This window comes from Halichoeres trimaculatus, unplaced genomic scaffold (assembly GCF_033239565.1).
Source record: "Halichoeres trimaculatus isolate MK-OKI-2021-1 unplaced genomic scaffold, fHalTri1.1 fHalTri1_scaffold_4, whole genome shotgun sequence".
Taxonomy (NCBI): Eukaryota; Metazoa; Chordata; class Actinopteri; order Labriformes; family Labridae; genus Halichoeres; species Halichoeres trimaculatus.
This window is the reverse complement of record NW_027437182.1, coordinates 10,197,302-10,221,873: the sequence shown is the minus strand read 5'-3', so window position 1 is coordinate 10,221,873 and position 24,572 is coordinate 10,197,302. Positions and strand designations below refer to the sequence as shown.

Genomic DNA, 24,572 nt, shown 5'->3' with positions numbered 1-24,572 from the left:
ATCCAAGTTCTTATGGTGCCAGATGTTCAATAGTTTAATTTTTATAAATGGTACAACTAATTTTTCTGGGACTCTAGCTGAATAACTGTCGTGAATATAAATATCCACTTAGTTTCGCGGCTGTGAGTCCGTCGCCTCTCCATCAGGAGGTTGGCAGATCGAGCTCACCTCCTGCCGTCCATAGACTAAGGTCACCTGTTTCTGCAGCACTTCAATGTGTATGAATGGGATTAGCTAATAACTATAGGAACACTGTATTGAATGCCCTGCCATTAGTGTATGAATGTGGAGTGAATTGGTGAATGTGACAGGTCGAGTTAAAGAGCTTTTAGAGTTCAGAAGAATAGAGAACGTGCTAGTACAGTCCATTTACCATTCATTTGACACTTTGATATTGGTAGAGTGCATCTGACGCACTATCAGCCTCATGAAACATATCTGTAACACGCCTGATGTATCAGTATTGGTTGATCACCGCTTGAAGTACATTTATGTGCTGCATAATATCAGTTTTAGCCTGTAACTGGTATTTCCTTTAGAGACATTTGTTTTTATATGAATATTAAAACAAACAGTCTTACCTAAGACTGTAAGAATTATTAAATCATTTTATTTATTTTATTTATTTATGCTTGCATTTCTAATTATTTGTGCATCTATTTACTGTAACATATCATTTACATTACTGTAAAATAAAAGGTTTTAAGATGTCAGCTACTTACTGAGTTAATAATAAGCTAAAAACCTTTTGATGCAGGAATTTCATTGTGAAATAATCATATTTTATCAAATTATAGTTTTTTTAATGGGAATAAAGGCTGACTTTGAGGTTGTTTGTGGATTAATACAGTTGGTTTTGCACTCACATAGTACAATAAATGCTTCATTCAAGTTTTTATGAAGAAGAAGAAGAAGAAGAAGAAGAAGAAGAAGAAGAAGAAGAAGAAGAAGAAGAAGAAGAAGAAGATACTTTATTAATTCTCTTTGGGGAAATAAAATCCTTTATGCTGTAAATCATACAGCAAACACACACACACTAACATCTCTTTGCATGGAAACACTGACTAACAGAGTGCAGACTGAGGGAGCTGTACTGTCAGCATGCACCTGAGCAGTTAGGGGTTCAGTGCCTTGCTCGAGGGCACCTTGATAGTGCTCAGGAAAATATTCAGACAACAAGGTATCAGCTTAAACATGCAACTCTTCAGATACCAAGTCAAATCCTAATGAACTGATCTTCTGCCACCCCAGTTAGTTAATTACAACTAAAACAAAACCTTAACATGTCTACGTAAACTGTAGCTTAGTATAATACTACTCTCAAACATGACCTTGATAATATAAAATAACTTTTCATTGATTTTTCTCATTTTAGAATAGAGATGGCATTTTATGTAGCTTACATTAGTTCGGCTTATGCATTAAATTTAAACAGATCATACTTATAGGTGAGCACTTTCACATCATGACATTCCATGTTTTTTCTGATATTTGTACATTATCTCTGGTGTGATCATGGTTTAAAGCCTATCCCCTCTTAATCTCATTCTCTGTCTCCCTCTAGTGCTAACTGTCCCCTGACTGCTGGTAAAGTTTCTTACATCAACTTAAAATCTAGTGTTTTTGCCAAACAATTTAAACGTTCACATTTGGCATCCTGCCATCACTTTAGGAGGCAGATGCTGCAGAAGACCCCAAACACCACAACATGAGAAGAATTCAGCTGCCACATCCACAGTGTTCAGCAAGTAGGTAAACTCAGAAATGATTTAATGATCAAGCAAAAGAAATTAGGACTGAGACCTGGTACATTTAGATAAAAAAAAAACTAAACTCCATCTAACTCTGTGGGATGTGTTACATTGAATTGTCTCCAAAAGCTCTGAAGTCTCTGCAGACAGAAAGAATGTCAAACTCAACAATGCAGATGAGATTAATCAACAAAAACATGGAACTATTGTCTGTGCTGTAAAATTAGATTTGTTAGTTTCTTTCTTTGGGATATTGACAAAACGTTTTGGTTGTTCCAACACGTCAAACTGTTTAACCTGAGAACCACAAACACACACACAAACACAAATACACACAGATTCACCAAGCTTTGGGATCCAGCAGCTTAGCATGAAAGCAAAGGTGAAACTGGATCTGTAAATTGCAGAGCAGGAAAAAGGAAAGAGAGAGAGGGGGGAGGCAAACGGGATAGACACAGAGCTGTTATCAGAGCAGGGGCGTGTGTAACTGCATCCCCCTGCTAAAGTTTCCTGATCGGGTCACCTGACTGCAGCCACGGGCTGTGATTGGCTGATTGGCTCCTGCTGCCAGGTAATGATGTAAGGTGAGTGTGTGGGAACGGGAGAGGGTGATAAACCTCTGTGTGTGTGTGTGTGTGTGTGTGTGTGTGTGTGTGTGTGTGTGTGTGTGTGTGTGTGTGGGAACAGGGTTGGCTGATAACAGCTTTTCCCACTGCTGCCATCTGACCCTCTCACCTGTCTACCCAACACTGGTTATCACTAAATCCTACACAGCAGGAGGTCTGTGTGTAAGTGTATGTGTGTGAGTCTGACTACAAATGTGTGTGTTTGCCTGTGTGTGCATTTGGGGAACAGAAAGTGAAAGACTTAGATGAATTCTGCATCCTAAGGGCAGACATACAAACAGGGATGGGTACCGAATCACGTACTTTTATGGGCACCTACTGAATTCTGTCTGTAATCCCAAGTATCGATTATTGTAAAAACAAACTGTACCATGCTTAGGTACCTAAACACATCCTTGTGATTGTGAGGAGGTGGAAGAGTAGGTGATTTTCCATGCTGGATAGGAACACAGCATTGCAAGTTTATTACCACATAAACGCTCAAAAAAGTACTGTCGAGTACCGGCACCAATTGCCAAGTACCGGGCATTGGTGCTATATCATTTCAAATGTGAAAAGTACCCATCCCTACATATAAATATGTGTTTCTGTGTTTGATCAGTTAATAGTACGGAGAAATAAATCAGCTCAAGATGCTGAGAGGAATACAAAAGTTATATAGCATTCATTGTTTCTACGACACAAGTTTAACTGACTTACCCAAAGAAAAGAGGACAGGCAGAGAAAATAGAGAACCCCAAACCCCAGAAACTTCCCTCCATGATTATGCTTCAACCACACACACACACACACACACACACACACACACACACACACACACACACACACACACACACACACACACACACACACACACACACACACACACACACACACACTTTAACAACATCCCCTCCTACCCCCCATTTCCAGCACCATCCAACTCAGTTCCCATCCTAGTTGTCCAAAACCTTAATTGATCTTGGCCTTTGGTTGTGTGTGTCTGTGTGTGAGTGCATATGTGTGTGTGTGTTTCTCCACAGAAGGAGAGTGAGACAAGGGGAGAGGGAGTGACAGTTAGTGAGGAAAGATTTTCTGGGAACCGGGAGCCCCCGTGAACACCCCCTCACGGCCTCTCACGCTGGAAGAAGCTGGCTGGTTCTCAGACACCTGGTCATTACCATTGCTAATTAGGTACCATTAATCAGGTCTGTACGTGTGTGTGTGTGTGTGTGTGTGCAAGTTAGTGTGTTTTTATCCATGTGGGCATGTGTGAAAAAGGACAGAATAAAGGCTGCTGTAAAGACCTAAAGTGAATTATAAACATGATAGTTTTGAACGGTTCTCATTTCAAAGAAAATACGAAAAAAAAAAATAAATGAATCTTTTTTTCTGCAACACAGTTAACAGATGTTATCATTTTTCTTTAAAAACACCCACAATCCAATGCAAACATCAAGGGCTGAGATGATATGCTATACTCGCAATTCGATCTATTAAGATTTTTGAGGCGCTGATTCAGTTGAAATTGCAATTCTTTGATATTAACAATTTTTAGTCTGCTTTTTTAACACCAGACCATGTGAAAAAGTTAAAAGATGATGATAATGTCTACAACCTATATCAGGAGCCATATTTTTCCATAAAATGTACATCACTCGAGTCAGAGAGAAACATTTAAACCTCTGCCAGAGAAAAGTGGTGACATTTTTTCCAATCCAGTTTATAAAAAAAGACTGAAATGAAGAATTTGAATTTGGAAAAAAATACATCAATTTTTTGACAAAGAATCATGATTTTGATGTTGTCAACAAAAAATCCTGGTATATTGTATAGCGTTCTTTAACCCACCCCTACACCCAACAACAGTAGCCAAGGAACCGAGGCCTTCAACCTCAATTTTGAGGCTTATTGCCAATTCTAAAAAAAAAAGTATTTTGGGTTGGAGACCAATGACTCATGGGTCTATCGATCTAGACATTGGAGCGATGGATGCCAATTTTATTCCTGTTTACACTCAGTTTATCCCTCAAGTGACTTCCTCTATAAATTCTTAGTATAATCTCTACATCATCTCTTCTGTATGCTGTTTTCCATGTTTCTGCAGCTAGCACAAGCAACCTAGGTATAAAAATATGAGGCAATACAGTGTGCTAAAATCTGCAGCTTGAGTGTCTATTTGACAGGGTGTCCACGGGGTCTTAAAAAGTATTAAAAGTTGATTAATCAATTGTTGGAAAATTAAGGCCCTTAAAAAGTATTAAAAAGTCTTAAAAGTGGTTTTTATGAGGTATTAAATTTTTTTGGTGTTCAAGCTTTGACTACGAAAGTATCCATGAATATTTATTTTCCTCCTTGCAACTGTCCCCTGATTGGACCGTTAAGCATTCGGCCAGTGAAGTTGTCAGCTATTGGAGCTTGGCAAAATGGACATGCAAGATTTCAGACAATGAACCATGCAAGTCTATCTAGATCGCCTCTGAGCCACCTGCTTTTATGTCATCAATGACGTACCGATGGTGGACACAAGAAGCTGATGGAAAGCAAATCACACAGTCTCAAGCACATTTCCTAAATTTTGATAATGATGAAATAAGTTTTTTGTTTTTTCAGCAAGTTGGCCTTCAATAATTACTGTTACTTCTTGTATGGAAACAAGAGTGGGAGTGTCAATAAACCTGCCAGTGGTTTCATTTATTCTTTCGAGCTTTATTTTTTCACAGCTTACCTCATTTCTATTTAAATTCAAACCACAACTGCTAAAGATGGGTTGCTACCAACAGCTTCAAATTGCAATGAGGTCTTAAAACTTTTTGAAAGGTTTTTTAAAAAGTCTTAAAAATGTATTGAAATTAATCTCTAGGTTTCAGCATATACCCTGTTTGAGTGTTGGCCCCTACCAACGATCTGATTTAAAACTCTGTTCAAAAGGACAGGTGATGTCTCAGAGACTATGTCCATTTATTGGACAGTTTATGAGCCGGCCTCAAGCAGGGGCTTCATTTCTCACAGCCAAGGACTGGCCCTTGGTCTGATTTAAACTGTTGTCTACATCTCTCTACACTGTCTCAAGTATTTCTTTTGTTTCTGCAGAATTTGGTCAAAAAGCCTCCAGAAAGCATGCCGAAATAAAGGCATGAATATAGAGAAAGAGAAGGTCTTTGACACCATCTCTGACAAAAATCAGCAGCATGCAGTGTGTAAGATGTGCTCCAGTAAATATTAAAGAGGAACTTAAATGAGGAGACTACTACATCAGAGCAGACACTAAAAATTACCAAAAAAAATTCCAGACATCGGTGCTCTGAGGATATTAAGTCTTGAATCAATTTTATCTGACAATATGTGCAACATAAAATAACATCTTATCAAATAATTCTGAATTGTGAAATGAGTTTGTAATTGATACGCGTTGATTATATTCTGACAGTTGACTGTGCTACCAGCTGGTGGAGGGGGTCAGAGAGGTTAAACTGCTTATTTGCACAGAGCCCCTTTCCTGAGGTTTGTTCTCATGACAGACAGTACAACACACAGTAGCCGTTAGTCTGTGTGTGTGTGTGTGTGTGTGTGTGTGTGTGTGTGTGTGTGTGTGTGTGTGTGTGTGTGTGTGTGTGTGTGTGTGTGTAGGATGATAATGAGCGAGATGCTTCACTGAGCTGTGTCATCCAAGGGTATAAGCAGGGGGATGGTTTAAAAACCAGCACGCACACACCTCCCACCGCATCCACAAATTCCTCCGCAGAGGCAGCAGCCCTCCTTCACCCCGCTCACTTAGCCGTAAACAATAAAGAAGACAAAAGCAGAAAACTACAAAAGCCTACCATGTTCTGAGTAATCTAAATGAGATTTATTTACCAGAGGAAAGTAAGTCAAGAGGAAAAACAAGAATCAAGTCAGAGAGGAAACATCTTTGGCTGAAAATTGACCTCTGAGGAAGAAGAGCTTCATAGACAACCCCTGATATGGGTCATTTAGATTGTTTGGTTGTTGTTGATGTTGTTGTTCTCCTAATCTAATCCAGGATCAGCAGGCTTTTCATAACAATTTATCTCTTACTAGTCTTAAACTTACAATGTTGTTTTTGGCCACTCTTTGGACCAACAGAATTAAATTCTGAGGTTTAATCAATAAAACCTAATAATCTCAATTTCCAATTTTCATTCTGAACATTTAAATGTTAAATCTTGAAAGTGTGAGATTTTTTTCTCATACACCAATGATTTAACCTATTCTCTTAATATAACAACCCTTCTTTCAGATCCTTGTGATTTAGTTCTTATAAGTTTACGACTTTTTATTCCCTGAAGATGCGCTAATCTGCCCTGTACTGGTTGGTATCAACCGACAATGACCATTAAAACTGTCCAAAGCTTCATTTTCCATTTCCCTGCACTGACATAAGACAGCTTCAACTGGAAACTGAGCACAAATAGTCTCATGTATGAGCCAGAGAACCTTGAAGTCAGAGGATTAAACAATCACATGTCCAAAACACAACAAACAACAACAACCACAGAGATAAAGACAATGATAGCATGGCCTTAAGATACAATAAAGGTTTTCTCTCTTTCTAATATTTTTTCTTGACTCCTGTCTAGGACACAATTCTTGTATTGCAGTATGTGAGGAAGAATAAAATATCTTTACAGATACATAAACACAAGAGCCCTGCTGAGTCTGTTTGGCATCTAGCTGCTGTTAAATACAAGGTTTGGTGTTTAGTAAAGAGCTACTGAACTGGAACCCCACCAACAAGGCCTTTTACATGACAGAGAAACACACACACACACACACACACACACACACACACACACACACACACACACACACACACACAAACACACACACACACACACACACACACACACACACACACACACACACACACACACACAGAGTTTGACAGCTCTGACCAACCCTCTCTTGTTAAGCACAGGAAACTCCTGATGGGTGTAAACAGTTGTTTATTAGACGGACAGAAAAACACGTACTCCCACACACACACACACACACACACACACACACACACACACACACACACACACACACACACACACACACACACACACACACACACACACATTCAACATTTTACACAAGCAGATTCTCTGCGTGAGTCCTGTCCACTCACATAAATAATACTCACAAACACAAATATATAGCTATTAAAGATTCTTTACAGGCAACTTCGGCTCTGTGTGTGAGCATGCGTGTGTGTGTGTGTGTGTGTGTGTGTGTGTGTGTGTGTGTGTGTGTGTGTGTGTGTGTGTGTGTGTGTGTGTGTGTGTGAAAGGAGGGTGGTCACTTTAACTGCTTTTTTTATTACTTCACACCTCTGCTCTGTGGAACCAACAGACGTGTGTGTGTGTGTGTGTGTGTGTGTGTGTGTGTGTGTGTGTGTGTGTGTGCGTGTGCGTGTGCGCGTCTTGTTGTCAGTGTGTTTTCCCGCCAGTTGAGTGTGTGTTTCTGATTTTATAGAAAAGACAGGGTGTTGGTGGACAGTGCCACAGTGCCACAGTCTGCAGAACAAAAGTGACTGAGCAAAGGACAAAATGAGAAGTTTGACAGAAAAAGGCCAAAGACATGATCAGAGGACATTAAGCCCAAAAAAGTGATAGATAGATAGATAGATATCACTCCATGTTTTAGAGGGGGAGAGTGTGAATGAGGGGACTTCCGTCTCCTCACCACCAGTGATTGTATATGAGGATTAAATTAGCATTTGTATGTTTCAGCGCAGCAAACATAAAGGGTGAGTTATCATGTCCCATAGATGACCTTTCCATCCATCCTGATGACCATGCAGAGTATTAGGACAGACTTAGAGGGGATAGAAGTAGCACTGAGTTGTTATTGTGCAGAATAACTGTAAGAGGAACAGATCAGAGCCACACAAAGACCTCAAACAAGATACAAACCACCTCAGACAAAAGACTACATTTACATCAGGGAATGAGACAGGGGGTTATTCATCTGTCCTCGATTGTTAATAGTATATTTCAATAGTAGCCTCTCGACTGGCAATATTCATTATGACTAACAGTGTTTGAATGAACTGGATGTATTAGACACTCTGGATGAGGGCACAGAAAGGCCAGGTGGAGCTCACAAAACGTGTAGCCCATTAAGTCATTTATGTGAAACTGTAACCTAGTTAGCAATCCATCTGTTGGTGACAAGAAGAAAGCTTATTCATTTTATTCACTCAAAGGTCACTCAGTTCATTTTGGAAAAAAGAGAAATAACAGGTTATGAAATCTGCATATTCTTTTATTCCATTTTTTTCTTTTCCATTTTGCATTTGTGACGTGAAATTAGTTGCAGCATCACCTGGACAGAAATGAAATTAGCTGAAGCGCTGAAATAAAGCTCCAAATTACTTTTATGAAGGACACATTTTTCTGAATCTTCACTGTAGTTTGTGTCATTAATGTTTTTACATTTGAGAAAAACAGAAATGCATAAAAGTTATTTTAATGCATGTGCACTTCTTAGTCTTTGTTCCTCCTAGTTTAGTTTAAATGTAATTCAACAGAGAAAACTCATTTGTGAGATCCGAGGCTTGTGGGAGCCAGATTACCCAATGTTCCACACCACATTAGCCCCATATTACAGTAAAATCACAGCACTTTGGGTCTCATTTCAAAACATACCCAGAAATTAAAGCATTAATTACTGTAATGATGGTAATCTTGGGGAACGTGACACCACGTTAGAGCATGACAGATTTAGAGTATTTCTGAACCAGGCTAATTTAAAAAGGGTTTAATTCTTGCAGGGGTTTGAAGCTCGTCATGGAACCCTGAGGGATTGTTTGACACGCTGCCTTGTTGACTGAATGACAGCTGATAAGTTCTATCAACATTCAATTTAACTTCAGTTCGTCAGGACAGCCAGGTTGTTAAAAAAAGGAGGCTATAATTATAACCATTGTTTTAACTGTGATGCAAACAAACCAACACATAGCCATGATAAAAGCGCGGCAAAAGGGATTCATGTATATTGAAAAAAGCACAAAGAAGAAAGAATATAATACACGTAGAAATAGAGAGGGTTTTCAGTGGAGAATGTGTTGAATCAGGGCATTTAGAGTATTTAACATATTTGACTCTGATTCATTGGTAGTATACAGTCATGATGAATTAATCCAATCCTAATATCAGGTATTGGGTATCAGTGCATCACAAACTCAAAAAGTAAGATGGGATATCAGCAACAAAGGGCAAATCCATAGTAGGGATAGACCGATTGTTGGTTGGGCCAATTATCGGTCAGGCCCATTATCAGCCACCAGATTAAAAAAGGCTACTGCTGATATGCTTCAAAAAGCTACAAACCCCCCCCCCCCCCCCCCCCCCCTTATTGGCCCTGTATTTGGCTTTTTGGGGCAATTTGGCATCTGCCTTTTTTCATGTGGTGGCCGATAAGAAATTAAATTTAAGACTGTGTTATTTTGGCTCCACTACAGCCACGCCTCTCTGTCTGTACTTGCTACTCTGTCTCTAGCATTGTCCCACCCACATTACAATCTGATTGGTAACACACAGAGCCACTTTTTGGAACTTGACTTACTGTACAGACTTTAGAAAGCAATTTTTTTAAGTTTTCATTAACTTTTATAAAACAGCTGCTTAGCTTGAGAGCTGTTTTATAAACACATGCTTAAAGGGGTTTAAACAAAGTTTAGTGCTAATCCCAAATTTTGATGCCAGTATTTTTCAACTTTACTGCAAATGAATATCAGCCCCAAGTATTGATTATCGGTGGGGATGTCCTGATACCGATACCAGGTATTGGTATCAGACCGATACCGGCCTTTTTTCAAGGTATTGGTACTCATGAAGGCTGCAGATACTCTAGCCAAAAAAATATTACGTCGAACAAGTCCTCCTCACCACTAGATGCTGCTAATTGTTTAACACCACTGCAAATGTGCATCAGGTCCTTTTCAGACAATATGAACGAACCAGGAAGAGTTAAAAGTTAAACTTTTTTTATTTTGCACTTTAGTTTACTTTAAAAAATACTAAAACTCTGACAGTTGTTAGTTTTATTGTGTACTTTTGATATATTTTTTTTTAATATTTATCAAAAAAATTCTAAAGACAAAGAGGGTTGTTGGTGTTTTATTTGGACTCAATCGCAAAATGAATGAGCTGTCTTTGATCAAAATGATCTGTAACTGTTAATTGAAATTTTATGTATCAAGAGTGCTAGTAGTATCGGTACTTAGTATCGGTGAGTACTCAAGAAGGAGTACTCGTACTGGTATTGGTCTGCATAAAAAATTGTACCGAACATCCCTTGTTATCCACCTCCTTGACTACTGATCTTCATCATTGGTATTGGCCCTGAAAAAAACATATCAGTTTATCTCTAATCCATAGGGCTGATCTTTTCAACTTAGTTCTATACCCTCCTGTGCAAAGTAGTAGTAGTAGTTTACAGTATATTATCAACACTGCAAAGTCTGTGCACTTTTGCTTGGCAGAGCTAACGTAGCATGAAGAAAGATAACTGCTAAGTAGTTTTGAGGTATTGAACGCTTGTTTCCCCAACAATGCTGAAGGCAACTTTCAATAAGTGCAAGTTTAATTCCTCACTTATCCACAGCTAATGTTTGCAGTTAGATTTCTTTTCCTGTTAGTATTGGGCATTTAAGCTACATTTACATATTTATAATCCCATAAAAAATTATACAGTTAGTTTTAATATATTTTTCATTTTCCTTTGGTTCACAAAGTCAGAAATGTCTAAAGTTGTCATCATCCCTGTATTGAGGGACACAGAATGTTAAATTCATATTGGCAACATATCACACAAGTGCCGGCCAATGCCAAAGCTAAAATATAATTTTTGGTATCAGGACATAAAAAGTTGGATAAATTCATTTCAAGCAATCACTCCCACAGTCACTGTCAGACTCTAAATGATAGATTACACTTACAGGTTGTCCAACATAAAAACGAACTGCAATTCAACAGACACTTGTGAATCAGCTCATGTCATCACCTTGAGGTTGACTCTGAATGCCATTTTTCTATTCATTAGTAAATTTTGGCGAAAGCCTGACAGAGCACATCCCAAAATTGCGATCAGGGTGACTCATGACACATGAGACAGATGAGAAATGCAGGCCAGTCTCTAAATCAACCAAATATGTATTGTGCTGGATTCAGGAGTGGATGGAAATCAGTGCTGGAGCTGCCTGCCTCGTAGCTGATCCAGTGTTGATAGTCAGGAAAAGCCCCAGAGGCTGTAAACTGACTTGACTTGGCCTGAACCCTGATAGCTTGAAGGCGGCGTCAGAGAGAGCCAGGGATCACACATGTTGGTTAAAAGGATTACTTGGAAGAGGTTCTTCATTTCATTCAGGCCATGTGAACAGTAACAGACTGTAAAGCAGCAGAGTCAAGTCTTGGCTCACTTGTGTGTGTCTGCGTGTGCGTGTGTGTGTGTGGTTGTGTGTAATTCAGAACCAGAAGTAGCACCAATTCGCTAAGTAGTCCAGTTGGAGTGACAGAATGACTAAATGGTCCAAAATGGACAAACAAAGATCCATATGCCCATACTGTGCACATGCCAGCTCTGTCTCGCTCTCTCTCAGCGGGCCAAGTCAAATCTTGTTGCTAGGTTTTACATGCTGGCATCACTCCAAGCCACTCATGCATTGGAGTGGACTGTTGGACTCAGTCGTACACACACACATACACACACACAGCCATCATATTTATCATGCAAAGCAAAGTGAAAGCTCCCATTGATAGTAAAGCCAGAGCGAGACGAGAGTAAGACAGGCTAAAGGAGAGAGGAGAGACGGGCAAAACAAGAGGAAGGGAGACATTTCTCTCCTCCTAACAGCCATCATCTTTAATCACCACGTCTAATTTCCCTGCTGTTGGATGTCACAGGCCCAGACTCCCTGCCCATGACCACCTTATAGAAAGTGGAATAAAGTTTGAGGATGTGAATCACTTAAAGGGCTCATATGAAGCAGATTTATCATACATATTCTATTCACTGTCAAAATATTATGTCTAATATATCAGTGTCTTTCCTGAGTTCAAGGCTCTACGGGTCATTATGTCCAGTCTAAACCCAGACCAAACAGCAGACAAAGTAACTAAAAGCCTGACTAAGTGTAACAGTTAGCAACTAAAGCTTCATGTAACTCTTTCTGGTAGTGGTGGTGACTAAAAACAGAGCTGAAAGGTCACAAATTTTAGTAAACTGTTTTTCTGGTTCGGTTTTTGTCACATTAACTCTTTCAGCCAGGTAACTTAATCCTTATTATCTGTTTTGATCAACTCTTTTTTTTTAAGTCATGATGAGAAAGTGTCTGCAGGTGTGAGGCCACCACCTCCTATTTAACACGCTCCATCCCTTGATCAAATTGTTTGCCTGATAAAGGTCTAATACTGAAACATTATGCAATAAAATTATTTATTTTAACTGCAAGTCTGACGGTGTGCGTGTGTTTACCTCGGAAGACTAATGTTTGATACAAATGTTTTTTGTATAGGTGCCAGTAAATCTCCTCTGTGTGCAAACACACCTTGTCAACTTAGCTGATTCCCGCACTTAGCCATTGAAATGTTTGTCACATCAGCTTTATCGGTGATCGAACAACATGTAGCCCATAACCCAGTGTAAGGCTTATGGGCTTAACATACAAGTTTGAAGTGATTGTAAAACTGTTGCATTACTTTTCAGTCAACAACTATTCTAACTATTCTATTCAACTTATATTTTTTCAACTGTCTCCATAAAGCTGGCTTTTATTGAACAAAGGGCCTCTTTGATCCATGTAACATTTTATTCAAGTGACATGAGAAAAAGTTTTGTTTGTGCTGAAAGTACAATTTCACATTCCTTTTTGAATTATGTGACTTAGCCCCAAAAGACCCTAAAATATCTGTTATACATAAAACCCCTATAGTTTGACCTTTACGTGCTGTAGACCCATAATGAACAACTGCAAGATTACTGTCTTTAACAAACTGCAAAACACAAAATGCTGTAGTTGCTATACGTTAACCTGTTCTGTTAATGTCCAGTATCTACCCAACTGCAATCATTAAAAATTAGCTCCTTTTAAAAGAAGAGTAAGTCAGTGATGTTTGATGTCTGATGTCTGTCTGTTGCCCAATAGCTATTACCAACAACCATTAAAAGAGAAAAAAAAGTAAAACCTGTGAGTCCTTTAAAGTCTTGGACAAGCCAGAAGTCCCACACAGACACACCTGGATGGGATTTGATGAGAGAAAGAGCGTAAAAGTAAAACCTGAACATTCATCATCATGTCTACAGCTGGACAATGGCCAACCTTTTACCAGCTCCTGCTCCCTGCTCCTCCCTCTCTTTGTCCCTGAAGAACATTAGAGTAAACCTCTGTGTTTACAGGCGATCAGAAGTCACAATAGATGAAACAGAAAATTCAGCAAACTATCGTTGAAGCATTAAGAAGCAAATATTTGTCCAAATTTTAAAAAGCAGAGCAGGAAGGTCTCCTAGATTCAGGGGCTGTGCTTAATGTGTATGTGTTTAATGTGTGTGCAGATTATATGTTTGCACTGGGTTGGGGTTTTAGTCATCACAAAGAGTCAGCAGCTGCCTCAGACACACGGCAGGTAAACATGGAGAGTTTGCTGTGTATTTGCGTGCAGGTTTGCCAGGCCAATGCAAAGAGAGCTATACACGAGCGTAGAGTGACAAACGGCAGGTTGTGGAGTTATACAACCCCCCTGGAAAGACACATTCACACATAAACACAGGTATAATAAGACAGAAGCAAAAATCATGATAAATAATTACCTTTAGGAGGTGTGCTGTCCAACATGAGAGCTGCTAAAGCAGGTAAATACCAGTGGAGTTCTTAACATGAGCGGCCCTGCGTCGTGCTGATTGCTGAGGGTATATCGCCATCTAGTGGTTGGAAGAACTTTACCAAAAATACTTAAATGATGAAAAAAATAATAATAATTTCTCTTTTTATATTTCACTTGTCGTATATTATAATCTATATTTCTAAAGTTAATTAAGCTGAATGTTACAAAACATCGTGAATCAGTTTACACAACAATGTATTAGCCATTGTTACCCATGTCTATCAAAAGTAACCATGAATTTAAATGTACATATGAATATCAAACCAAGTTGTATAAGTTTAATTTTATTGGATATCTCAACATTGATATCCATCAAAATGTAAAATACATAAAAAGGGCCTGAGTTCCCCCAAATCCAAATAATCACACCTGATTCTAGAGAGGTAATGACAGAAACATTAAAAAAATATAAATAAATAAATAGATAAATAAATAAGTAAGTAAATAGATAAAATGTTATTACCCATGGTTGAGCCTTTAAATTTTATGATATGAAGAGTATTCAGACTTTAAAGAGTACCAAACAGAAATTACAGATAAAATACAATACTGAGCTAATATCACATTAAACTTTTACTTCTACTGTATATTGCACCTTCTTTTTTTTGAAGATCAACTTGGTAAACATTTTTTTTTCTTAATTATTTTTGCCAGAGACTGGAGTCAAAGCACTTGCACAATTTGACACCCTTTATACTCTCTTCATTATTTACCTGTTTTCTCATCTACTTGGTCTCAAACACCTGTCCTATTATATATTTTTTTGTCTTTTAATACACATCTGAACTATCCTTTTTTGTAATTTTGTAAAATAATTCACAAATTTGTCATCAATCATTCATTTTCCCCTGTTTGGACAAACATGTCTAGTCAAGTAATAATTTCAAAAGCCTCAACAGAATTAGGTATTTACAAAATAAAGAGAGTCCACTAAGAGACTCTGTTCTCTTTGAAGCAGGCCCCACACCCTCATACACCTACACACACATACACGTGTATATACAGACACTTTTCAAAAGCCCCTGTCCCCCCTCACTGCCCTGCTGTGTCTTTGATAGTGGAAGAAGTTTGGCCGCATGCTGCCTCTTCAGAAGAAAAGTTATGTGGGTAGAGTGAGGGACAGAGAGGAAAAGAGGAGAAGAGGGAGAAGTAGGTAAAGCGAATGTTTGGTCTGTGCCTGATGGAGGCTTCAGATAAACATGCTGGTGTGTCTGCTTCCAAACGCACACCTGATTCTGTATGTAGCAAAGGAGAGATGCACAGGGAACCATACATTTTATTTCTTCTTTTACCTCTCTTCTACTCTAACAATCTCAACTTAGGTGGCACCAACTCCTCATAGATCCACTTCTCAATATGTGTGTTAAGTCTGTCCTGATTTCCAGGTGTGCCTCTGTACTTCCAGTCTAAGGCAATATCCCACAAAGAGATGAAAAACATTAATAAATGCTTTTAAAATAACCTTTCAGAGCTTATATAAACAGTTTTAGATGGAGTTTTTAACCAACCGGTTTACTTTGCGTAGTTTTGATGGTTATTAAAAAGTATTCAAGTCAAGCAGCAGTATGTCTTTGATTCCACACTGAAAAAAAAGTTTTAAGTTGTTTAAAAAGCAGTGAAACTTCCTTAGTGGGTGAGGTTAGAAACACAACAGAGCAGAAATTCAAAGTGAGAATAGATTTCAGATAAAAAAAAGTCATTTTTGTTGGCTCCCAAGCTTATGGCTAACAATATATACTATATTGATATGCCTAACTTTCAGTGCAAATTGCTTCTAGAGGTTGAAAAATGACCTTTTGAGTAAATCAAAAATTCCCTTTCTAAAAATTTCCATCTGGGTATGACCTGGAAATGTCATTTGGTTTGACCCTTTGGCTTGAAATTGGTCAGATTACTTCCCATTGTGATAATCTGTCATTAAATCAGTTGAACAAATCTGCTCCCACAACCGACTCTGAGTGTGACTTTTAGACCTAGTTTAAAGAAAAGGTTATCACTGTCCCTCCTACGCACAAGTTCAGAATCAGGAAGCTTAAGATGCTGTGAGTTTGTGTCCATTAATTTCATCCACATACCTTCTGATCATACAATTTATGGCTTCATGCTTGTGCTGATATTCTCCCATTCTGTGCACGCTCACACACATACACACTCAGACACAGTAGCAGTAGTAGTATCAGGCCTTACTTCAGTCGGCGCTGATAAGAGAAGTTGTGAAACCAACTGTGCAAATCTTTCCACTTCAGCTCAAACTCAGTCTCATATCAAAGCTGTGGAGCGATAACGGCAGCCTCTCTCCCACACACAGTTTAAGATAGACTCTGAAACTCTGTTGGTGGTCTCTCTTTCCCCCTCTTGTCGGCTTCTCTCTTAGATTAGCTCACTGACTGACTGGTATGTGTGTCTCAATCACCAGACGTTGTAGTCAGACTTTAACAGGCCAAATCAGATTTTTCATGTTTTGTCAACAGTGACTGCTGGTGGTATTCTTATGTCGACATTAACTGCAAATATCTGAATGAGTGAACATCATATATGCATATTCAATTACAAATTTCAAGAGTTTGAGTTAAAAGTGTAAATTATGTATGAAAATTAGCACATCTCTCAATGTACAGCTATAGTGCATCTTTTATTAATACAACTGTTTTTTCACCAAAGTTAACGACACTTCTTCTATCCTGCAGTTTAAACAACTGAGCTACAAGTGATACAAGAAGTGTGTTATCACCAACCAGCATTCAAGCAAATCCCTTGAAGATCCTAATCATGGCCTCTGATGAAAAAATATGTCCCTCTGCACAAACAGGATGTATGATCCACTCCTACTTTTTGATGCATAGCAAATGTGAAGTTCAGAGTGTGTGTCAGGCTGCAGGTGTGCCCTGTGTGTGTGTATATGTGTGAGACATTCTCTCTTGGTGCTGGAGCAGAACAAACATGGATTAGAGCCACGCCATCATGCAGGTACCAACAACTACCTGTCCACAAACACACACTCATGCACACTCGCTCCTGTACCGAAACAGCCAGCTGCCGCGGCTTACATGATGTCAGGGCCATTAAAGTCATGTTGCTGGAGAGGGCAGAGAGGCAGATGAAAGGCCTGTCGTTTAAACTGAGCGGACTATTAGGAGGCTTAGAAGCGCTGATGGATGGACAGGTTTGCTGCCTCAGGCATGGAGGCTGCAGAGGCCTGTAAGGTAGACAGGGTGTTAAATAAATAGTGTGATGAGTCACTAATGCTGCAGCATGAATCTTGCACCACACAGTCAAAAACAAGATGTTTGCTCATTTACAGAGACAAGGACAGAAAATGCTGCAAGTCTAGCTCAGCAAGTACAATTTATCACTCTGATGCTGGCTAAGTCTTTCACAAACTCCCTCAGCTGTCTTACTCTTGATCTAATCAATCCTTTAAAAGTTCAACCAGGGGTCCTCCTGATAAGATTATCACATTTCTACATTTCGACATGCACACCTGTGACCTGGCTGGCCGCTGCATGACGCTCACACTGCTTTTGCACTCAGTCAACTTTTGTGTCAAATTCTTCTATCAAATTGTGCCAGTGGTTTAACAAGCAGCCAAAGAGTGTCATCAATTTTCCTTATTCTAGAGACATTTGAAGCATGACCGTTTTCTATCTTCAGAATGCGGCTGTGAATACGTCTTCCACATGCATTCTACACCTGAGCACAATTTATGTGCGCATAAACTCTAATCAAACTTTCTATTTAAAGCAACCATTTCTACTCAACCTTGTCCTTTGCATGCTTTGAGTATATTCTACAGACTACTGCACTTGAAATAAGGTATGCTTATGAAAGCAGAACCTCTACTTATAAATGAAAGCTTCCAGTATTTATCTTTATGGCTGGTCCTAAAGATTGCTAAGTGAAAACAAATAAGACCTTAGCTGCCTCCAAAACACACCGCTGCCACGTCATCATGTCCAAACCTATAAAGACACTCAAGACCGAAGCAGCTGCCATTCAGTTAGGCACAAGCTGGAGAGCAAAGAGAAGGACAGAAGCAGAGACAGGGGATAGGGGCCCGGAATGACCAAGGTCGGCAGGGGCCGCCATTGCCATGGAAACATCAAACAAACACACTAAAATGTATTCACACAGGCAGAGGCATGTTGTGGACTGAAGAGTTACCAAGGTAACCTTATACAAAACACATACAACTCATCAGGAAGGGTCTGGATGTGTTACTCTGGGGTTGGTTTCAAACATGCAAACTGTATCTTTTGTCAAACTGCTCATAATTCCTTTAATTAAATGGAAAAACTGATACATAGCAAAAATGATAGGATAAACTGAAAGTTCAGAAATCAAACACTAGAGGGCAGGATATACTCACTGTTTCTGCACATCACATTGACGTGGTCAGCCCAAAAGACAAGAGTCTTTTTTTTTTTTTTCACCGGGATACTGGATGAATTATAATAACAGGAGAATAATACCACTAATGTGCTTAATCTGTTTTCATACATTTCTTTTTCTTTTTTTTTCAAATTCAAAAAAATTGTGCACTATGGTGTCACTGTCATAATAAGCACTGGATGCATTTAGGATAAGAGTCCTGAATATTCAGGCATTTGTGGAAACAGGACAACCCACTGTAACCATTCGGTACACTGAGCCTGTGCACACTGGGTTGCAGGTGAGCATGGAGTACTGATTTTGCAGCACACAGGAACCTGTCAGTGCAGTTTGATCTTAGCTGCTTATACATATTTTTTCTTCTGCAACAAATTGTAACCAGATTTATTGATATTGCTCATTCCCTCTGCTTTATTTTGAATCCCCCCCAAAAATCAGTGCCTTCACTACTTAGAAAGACGGATGTAGGTGCACCTGGCTTTCATCCTGGACTCACTGGTGTTCAGTTTTGGTAGGTACCTGCACAAAACCTGCTTTTTCTGAAAAAAACTTTTGGACTCTAGAAAGTTACTTGTTACTCAAAAAATTGATCTCCACCCCTTCGTCTTCTTCTGATCACAAACTTCAGGCCAAGTCTGTTGAATTTTGATAAACTGAAAAACAATCCACAATCCTTTGCCTGCCTCTTGTTCTTCATCTTCCCGGTGAAAAATCCTTTCCCACTTTACATCTAATATTTATAAAGACACAGGTTCATTATGGTTGATCTATCTAAGACACACACACACACACACACACACACACACACACACACACACACACACACACACACACACACACACACACACACACACACACATTTTTTACAACCATGGCCAGGTCCAGTGAAGTGGATGAGGAGCCGCCTTCCTCCGCTCTGTTCGGGTCACGGACTAAGGAGGTCAGGGTGTAAGGTAAAGAATTAGTAGCTGCTTAGGAAACCCAATACCACCCACCTGGACACACACACACACACACACACACACACACACACACACACACACACACACACACACACACACACACAAACTCACACACACATATGTTCTTAGGGCACCTTGCATCAGATGACCAGTGTCAGTCAGATGTAGAAAGATTCCCTCATTGCATAAAACACTTTATGTTCTTGACTTTTCCTTTTCAGCACAATTTTTTACCTCAAGTTTGAGTAAAATGTGTATTTAAGCAACTTTTGGTGACTTTGGCCCCACACAAACCCTGATAAAATTCATTTTTGGGATCTTAAGGCCTTTGCACACTGAGTCTGTTTTTTCTTTTTTGTTCTGCATGCTCAAAAGAAACTTGATCGTTTGTTGTGTCAGTCATGTTTGCACAGTAACTTCTGTCATCATTTTTCGTGACATATATTTAATCTTCGCATTTGTTCCTCTTCCACAGGCTTCCAGAAAACAAACTCTTCTCACAACTCACTCACTAGCTCAGCCACTGGTAGGTCACTGTTAAAGGAATGCTCGGTTATCAGCCTCCTCTGTCCCCTGTGCAGTGCCTTCAGTCCATCATTAGGGATGTCATTAAGGTCTGGAGGGACATCAATACTGCCCTCATTCGCACAGCAGACCGGAACCGCCAGATTGCTGATTGCCATCAAAAATCCTTTTCTGCTGGGTCAGAAAGTTTGGTAATCTTCAAAAGTTAAAGAGTTAAAGGCTGATTCCAGGGAGCTTTTGCTGCAAACCCTTGGTCAGTTTGAGATCTGTTTTGTTAGAAGTCCCACTGCAGTTAGGCCCAGGTTTTGGTTATATTTCTGTACATACAGAAATGCAGCAATATCTTACCTCTTTACTGATCCTATCCTGAATATGTGTCAGTGGTTTCTTTTAATAAATAACTATCTCATCCTGCTTTTTTGTTACAGTATAACTTGGCAAAACTTTTGGCTGAGATAAGAGCTAAAACTTAAGTTAAAGAAACTGCACTGCTTTTCATAACCGAAAGTCAAAAGACAGAAATCTCCATTGACTAATCCAAGAAATTGTCTCATTGAATCTCTACAAAACACAAGGAGAACCACTGGTAGCACAGTTTACAACTTAACAGATGAAACAGATCAGGGCAGGGCACACGAACACAAAAGAAAAACGAATAAGGATGGGAAACAGCACTAGAAATGAGATGTGCTTACAGAAAACAATAAAACAAGTCCAATGTATCACAGACAGGCACTAACAGGCAAAGAAGAAAAACCAGGAAAACCAGATGGAAAAAAGCCCGTTTATGTAGCAAGTGTTTCAGGCATTGAACTAATCAAAATAAACTGTCGGCCTTTATACCAATGGTTTTATTTAACTTAATTAGTTGTAACAAGGCACCGGCATGAGTTTTAGTCTGCTTCATAATCAGCAAATTTCTTAACAGTAACTTTAGATAAACAATTTACTAACAAGTGTCATAAAACAATACAAAGCTAAATCTCACAGAATTGAGATTGGCCCCCACACAGGAGTGGTCATGCTTACAGTGATATCCAAAATTGAATAAATGCACATAAAAAGGAGATCAAAATGAATAAAGAATCCAGGTATTTTTGTGTCTTTTTCATTATTTTACTTCCATGACAAGCTGGTTTTGGTTTCAAAAGACAGAAAATTCAAGCAGACCAAGCAGCATAGAAACAAAGCCAATTTTTGCTGATGGAGCTGAGTTACACAGGCTTGTTTCGCAACATTCAGGAACAGAGAACCGTGATAGATCACTACTGAAGACTTGATAGATTAAAGCACCCAATTTCAGCTCAGTGTCACCTTCACAGAGGCTTGCAGATGCACAGCCCTGGAGTGGATACGTTACACCATTGCGAGTCACTGCGGATGAATAAAAAGAAGTTAGTCTTTCCATTTTGTTCTATTCTTAAAAGCACCACTAGAGGAGAGCAGTGAAACATTCAGTGAGACAGGCTAAGAAATGCATCATGAGGACTCACCGTTTACAAAGATACAACGGTCCTCAATGCCCACACACTGATGTTTCACCAGTTCAGACTCAGACCATGGATAACTGGTGTAACACTGCAGGCCGTTTGGTTTCTGTTCATCAAGATCTGAAAGAGGAAGAAAGACATGTGACTCAAATTCACATGGGGATGTCTACTGGAGATATTACATCTTAGTGTTGTGTGTACCTGTGTGTATATATTTTAAAATTTGCAAAGAAAGTTTTAAAGCAGTACATTCCTGGCAGAGAAAACAATAAAGTATGATTACAAGGGATATCTTTGCCGTTGCAGTGGTCCGTTGAACAGCACTGAAGAGATGCAGTCTGCCTCATACTATCAATGCCCAGTGATAATGATTGGTTGCAGTTGGAAGACGGTATACAGATCCTTCTGGTAATATTCTCTGCCAGACGACTGAATCTAAAATCTTAGCACAAAAAGTTAAAGGGTACATGGACCCATGGAGGATCTTTCATCTTAAATTAACACAATAAATGAATCAAAAAACACTTACCTTGGAAGGCAAATGTTAAACATTGCTCGTCAGATTTACAAGGATACTGTTCTAAAAAGGAGGAATCCTGCACACACTTCAGAGCATCAGCTGTAGAGCGGCGGAAAGAGAGACAAAATATGTGCACTAATGAAAAACACATGCTTTGGCAGCATTGCAGGGCTGCTGTAATGGAAAGAAAATATTTCATCGGTTGCAGCGGTTGTTTTATAAAAGAGTTAAAAATGCCAACAGAGATAAACATGCAGACTTTGGTCTCAGCTTGTTTGGCTCTTTAAAGCCTGATCAGGGAGGGACCGGACCGCCCTGCTTCTTCACCGGGTTTTGTTCACCCTGTGGAGATTCCACTCCTTACAACCAGCAGTTCACAAAACATGATCCCAAACTGAACAAGAGATGAACCAGACAAATCACTCTGCTGTCTGTAAACCAACTCTAACCTTACTCATATCTGTACGTGATAGTTTTGAACCAAATCATTCGAGGTTGAATCAAAGCTCTAACACATGCATTAAGTCTGATGGGAAAGAGGTAAGTTACCAGTGCTGAAAAGCATCCAGATGAGAGGAACAAACAGAGTCAGCTTCATCATGATGACGAAGGAGAACAGACTGAGAAAATGTATTTAATGCTGATCGCTATAGTTCAAATGAGGGGAATCCCTCCCTCTGTGGGCGTCACCAACAGGAACTCTGCAAAACATGTTTATAATCCATGCCTGGAGCTGGAACAAAACGGTAAAAAACTGGAATAAAAAAGGAGAAAGTGTGTGACTTCAGAAACCATGTAGAGAAGAAAGGGAACAGTGAAGTTCACCCTCGAACTGAGGACGTTGTATTACTCCGAAACATGGCTGAAGTTATTTATGGGGATGATGAAGTAAACATATAAAAAATGTTTCCACACACTCTGTTACCCCGAGCAGTGCAAGTCAGGAATTGCAGGATGTTCGCCTGATTGGACGAGAGGCCCGTAGAGCCTCTCATGAAAGCTGTTCTCTGTTTTCTGGAGAGAGAATGGACTGACGGTACACAGCCCACAGCTCTTTCACAGCGGGATACAAAATGTTTGACATGGGATTCCAATGCATGCCTTAAACTGAAAAAAAAGAATGTGACTGAAATTTTATCAGGGAGGGCATCGGTTATCCCCAGCAGAGCTGTCAATCAGTTTGTCCTGTAGGAGTTTTAAAATCTGAACCCCATGGACAACTTGAAGACCAACTATCAAGATAATTCTACACTGTACAATGTATGTTATTTATGGAAAAATAGTTATTCAAATCAGACCTTATCCCACTGTTTTACTACAATTTATGCATGGCTTTAAAAAAAAGAAAATGTAATGCATCACCCTTCTACAGTCTATGCCTCTGCCATTTTGACTTTTTCCATATTCTTCTGCCTGTCACCTCTGCCACCAGGTTGGTGTGATGCAGCACAAAAACAGACAGACTTTCATACAAACAATCCACAGAAAAAAAAGTCACATTATAATAACTGGGCATTTTTTCTCCCTTGTATTTTCACTACTTCCTGAAAGAATTAAATCTTGTGTCTGACTGACATATCTAGAAATAGCTTTTTTTTTTACAAATGAGGCAGACAGGGGGAATACATCAAACACACCCTTTCCAACACTGTGTTTATGAAGCAGCTGACAGCTACCAGTGAATCAGTTTGGAGACAAACAGTGAGGTCATATAGCCTGTTCACATCCTCTGAATAAAACTGAACACCACAAAACAAGCAACCAACCGTTTAAAAACACAGGTACTGAATACAACGGGGCTAAAAGTTTAGCGTGAATACATTAGCGTCAGCTAACGGTTAGCATTTTCTCGAACGCCTATACAGACATGATGTTAAAGCAGGGCAAATACGCTGAAACAGGCGGTTTGATGCTGCTTTTGTGTAGTTCTGATTAAGCGTAACTAACATTAAAGTTTGTTACGTTAAGACGGTATATGTACTAACAGTCAGTAGCCTCCCGTGCTTCAATTTGAGCAGGAGAGAGTGTGTGAGGAGAAGTGCTGATCCAGACCAGGATTGCCAACTGTCCCGTATTAGCCGGGACGTCCCGTAATAGAGCCAAAAGAGGCGCGTCCCGTACGGGCAGTTGTTTGTCCCAGCCGTACAGGTAAAGTCAAGATGCTCTCTCTGTGCGCCATGCATTGTGTGCCTGGCTGTCTGCCATGGCCGTGCTAACGGTCGTGTGATCCAGTCCCAGTGCGTGCGCGCTGTACTGTGTAGCGAACATAGACCGTACGGTAGCGAGAGACAACGCCCACCCCCATCCCATCCCATCCCATCCCATCCCATCCCACCCCACCCCGCGAGTTACACAAAGCTGTTATTTTAATGTATTTTCCACAGTATCTGCACCAGACTTGCGTGAACTAAATATGTTGTGCAACGACTTTTCTCCTCT

At 39.6% G+C, this 24,572-nt stretch overlaps 1 long non-coding RNA gene across 2 annotated transcripts; it reads right to left on the bottom strand.

Moving 5' to 3' along the window:
- Positions 1-20,752: 20,752 nt before the first annotated feature.
- LOC141789266 (uncharacterized) lies at positions 20,753-24,251 on the bottom strand. Of its 2 annotated transcripts, XR_012598191.1 has the most exons (6): positions 24,119-24,251; positions 22,683-22,866; positions 22,143-22,232; positions 21,897-22,055; positions 21,617-21,733; positions 20,753-21,497 (listed from the first exon to the last, which is right to left on the bottom strand). It is a non-coding gene; the product is annotated as an uncharacterized LOC141789266 (long non-coding RNA). The 2 variants fall into 2 exon arrangements; XR_012598190.1 differs by lacking the exon at positions 24,119-24,251 and having other exon boundaries at positions 22,683-24,102.
- Positions 24,252-24,572: the final 321 nt, after the last annotated feature.